This window comes from Monodelphis domestica, chromosome 6, assembly GCF_027887165.1.
Source record: "Monodelphis domestica isolate mMonDom1 chromosome 6, mMonDom1.pri, whole genome shotgun sequence".
NCBI lineage: Eukaryota > Metazoa > Chordata > Mammalia > Didelphimorphia > Didelphidae > Monodelphis > Monodelphis domestica.
The window spans coordinates 23373822-23377648 of NC_077232.1; the positions used below are offsets into that span (position 1 = coordinate 23373822).

The 3827-nt window shown below is 37.5% G+C and overlaps 1 pseudogene; it reads left to right on the forward strand.

The window, feature by feature from the left end:
- The first annotated feature begins 2418 nt into the window (after positions 1–2418).
- On the forward strand, positions 2419–3435 carry LOC100617904 (dTDP-D-glucose 4,6-dehydratase-like; annotated as a pseudogene).
- The last annotated feature ends 392 nt before the right edge of the window (positions 3436–3827 follow it).

Genomic DNA, 3827 nt, shown 5'->3' on the forward strand with positions numbered 1-3827 from the left:
GTTATTTCTCCCCTACTTCTTTCTAGTGATAGAGACCCTCAATTAAGAATGTGGAATTTTGGTCAGGACTTTATAGCCCATCAGATGCAAAAGTCTTTCAGATGCTGCCACCTAGAAGCACTGATGTCTGGGAAATCAGGTTCTGAACTGTTGGACTAGAGAACTGAGGAATATAGAAGAAGTAGGAGTGGTGACTGTAATAGGACACTGTATGTGTGGGAAAGCTATGTAATACTCCACCAAATCTGAGAGAAAGAACATAGTATCCAACTGGGACTAGTTCTAACCTCTCAAATGTTACTTGGGACAAAGACTGAACATGAAAAACTGAATTCTTTAAAGAAAGATGAAGCAAGACACTCTGAGAGCCAACCCCCAAGGAAACCATCATCAAAAGAGAAGTCAAGAAGTGAAGGATAAGGGAAATAACTGGAGAGGGGAGTAAAGTACAAAAGTTCTAATGATTTCAGGAAGAATACATCTCTAAGACATTAAAATATGAAGATAAATCAACAGGAATGCTGTAACAACAGTAAAAAAATATAACTTCCAGATCTGGTAAATAAGTTTAGTCATCTATAATTAAATAATATAAAATGAAGGGAAATAATCCAACAATTGACAAAACAGAGGACCTTGTGAAATTTGATGAGGATGTGGAACGATTGTTCCTGAGTGACATTAAAGAGAAATTAGAATTATTGGTGCGTACAAATACATAGATGCAAAGGACAACCTAAGAGAAGAGAAGAAAAAAAATACATGTTTTTAAAATGTTCACCAAGCAAGCAAAACATAGTGTTGTGGGGGGTGAAGTGGTACAACCCTGGGGTTTGGGAAGGATACCTTTTTCAAGAATGCAATACTCCAACTTGTACAAGAATATTCATATCTATGTTCTTTGTGGTGGCAAAAAATTGGAAAACGAGGGGATGCCCTTCAATTGGGGAATGGCTGAACAAATTGTGGTATATGTTGGTGATGGAATACTATTGTGCTCAAAGGAATAATAAACTGGAGGAATTCCATGGAGACTGGAACAACCTCCAGGAAGTGATGCAGAGTGAGAGGAACAGAAACAGGAAAACACTGCACACAGAGACTGATATACTGTGGTACAATTGTACATGATGGACTTCTCCATTAGTGTCAATGCAATGTCCCTGAACAATGTGCAGGGATCTAGGAGAAAAAACACTATCCACAAGCAGAGGACAAACTGTGGGAGTAAAAACACCGAGGAAAAGCAACTGCTTGACTGTGATTGAGGAGAGACTCTTAATGATCACCCTAATGCAAATACCAACAACATGGAAATGGGTTCAGATCAAGGACACATGTGATACCCAGTGGAATCCTGTGTCAGCTATGGGACGGATGGTGGGAAGGGGGGGAAGAAAATGATCCTTTTTTTCCAATGTTTGAAAATGACCAAATAAAATAATGTTTAATAAAAAAAGAATGCAAGACTCCAAAGCTTAGCTTAAAAACAAAAAGAGAAATTTATTAATTTAGAGAGTAATGTTGAGAATGGCCAGGAGGATAGCAAAGTACAACAGCAAGATGGTGAGCAGTTCCTTGGGAGGATGGCATGAATGGAAAACTGTTCCCCCAGATGACATCAGTTCTGGAGATTTTATACTTTTTACAACAGAGAGTATTAGTCACTCAGGCATTTGGTGAGGTGGGTGATCATCTGCCTGGGGTCTGCCTGAAGACATAAAGATTCCTTAGTTTTAGGGAACAAACAGATGTCTGAGATGTAGCTTGATAGGATCGAGGTATAGCCTGGAGGTGCATTTCTCTGTTCATCTTAAATCTAGAGGATGATCAAAGGAGGACAATCATCTCAGGATCCTAGAGGGGTCATTGGATGTTTTAGGCTCAGAGTCATGAGGATGTAAGGGAGCAAGGGAGTTTCCCTGATAATAGTTTGAGTTTCTGGGGGTACAATGCCCATATCAATAGAACCCAAAGACACTAAGGAGGGATTGCTGTAGTATACCTGAAGTTTCTAAATATTTCTCAGGGACAATAATATCAGTCGCATAGTGCACATTTATGAAATACACATACCTCACAACATGATGGAAAGGTAGACAATATTGAATGAAAAGCAAAATGTCAACATTTCTAAATGACTTGTTTAAAAAAAAAGCATAATTCTCTCAATTAGTATCTATCCCCAAGGATGTTCAATATTCCCCAATTGAATTATTCTTTCTGAATGTGTTTGTGAAATTCTTCAGGGACAAAACACCTAGTTATAGACCTAGGTATAAATCCTTCTGGACTTGTTGCTTATTTGCTCTTGTTGCCATTGAAAATACATTTTCTTTCACAGGTAGAATTGACAATTTTGTAAAAAGCAATTAGAAATTTATCCACACTTACTGACTTTTTTCATTAAACTGTATCTTAGCATTTTGAGGTTTAATGCTGGGGTTTAGAAAAAGGAGGGAGGGAACAGAAATTTATGAGTTTTACTAGAAAATAATCCAGGGTTTAGAAGAGAGAATAATACATTAAAAAAAGAGGAGAGATGTCAGGAGTGGCTCATGGGGAAGTCCCTGGTACTCCAAGTGGCTTCGCCAAGCGAGCCCTGGTCATGGGCAGTGCCGGCTCCATGTAGTGCAACACATTTGATAGTCTCTCTAGTAGAAAATTACCCAGACTATATGATCATAAATCTTGACAAGCTCGACTACTGTGCAAGCCTGAAAAACCTTGAAACCATTTCTAACAAAAAGAACTACAAGTTTATCCAGGGTGACGTTTGTGAACCCCATTTCATAAAACTGCTTTTTGAAACTGAGAACATAGATATAGTGCTACATTTTGCAGCTCAAACACATCTTTCATTTGTTCATGCCCTGTAATTTACCTATGTCAATGTTTATGGCATCCATGTTTTGGTGAGTGCTGCTTATGAAGCCAGGGTAGAGGAGTTAATTTTTGTGAGCACTGATGAAGTTTATGGAGGAAGCCTTGATGAGGAATTGGATGAGTCTTCACCGAAACAACCTACAAATCCTTATGCATCATCCAAAGCAGCTGCAGAATATTTTGTACAATCTTATTCGGAACAATATAAGTTTCCAGTTGTTATATATGGAGCAGTAATGTTTATGGACCACATCAATATCCAGAAAACATTATTCCAAAATGTATATCTTTATTGCAACACAACATAAAATGATCAAAGAAACCAATTCGGAGTCTGAAATGGAAAATTGGGTTGATTATGTTGATGATAGACCTTCCAATGACATGAGATATCCTATGAAATCAGAAAAAAATGCATGGTTTAGGATGGAGACCTAAAGTTTCCTGGAAAGAAGGAATAAAGAAAACAATTGAATGGTATAAAGAAAATTTTTGCATCTGGAAGAATGCAGAAAAAGCTTTGGAACCCTTTCCTTTGGAATAAACGTTTTTACCACAAGAAACATTTATGGGAGAGAAAGGAAGAAAATAATTCTACCTCAAAGATAATTGATATGATTTCAAATTTCCAGTCAGAAACTCTTTTCCTTTGGAAATAGATTCAAGTGTTTTTGCACAAAATCTCAAAGGCAAAATTATGTTATAAATGAAAGCATTCTCCATTCTTGGTAGAGTTAAAATTAGGAATTTTGTCTTACTGTTTTGACCCTATTCTCCTGAAAGGATGATGTTACTTTCCTACACAATAGGAAAAACAGTGGGCGATAAAGTGAATGAAGTGTGGAGAAGCACACCTTACAGATGTATCTCTTGAAAATTCCATCAGCTAAAGGCCTGCTTCCCAATGGTATACTGACCCAGAAACGAATCATGGCAGTGGT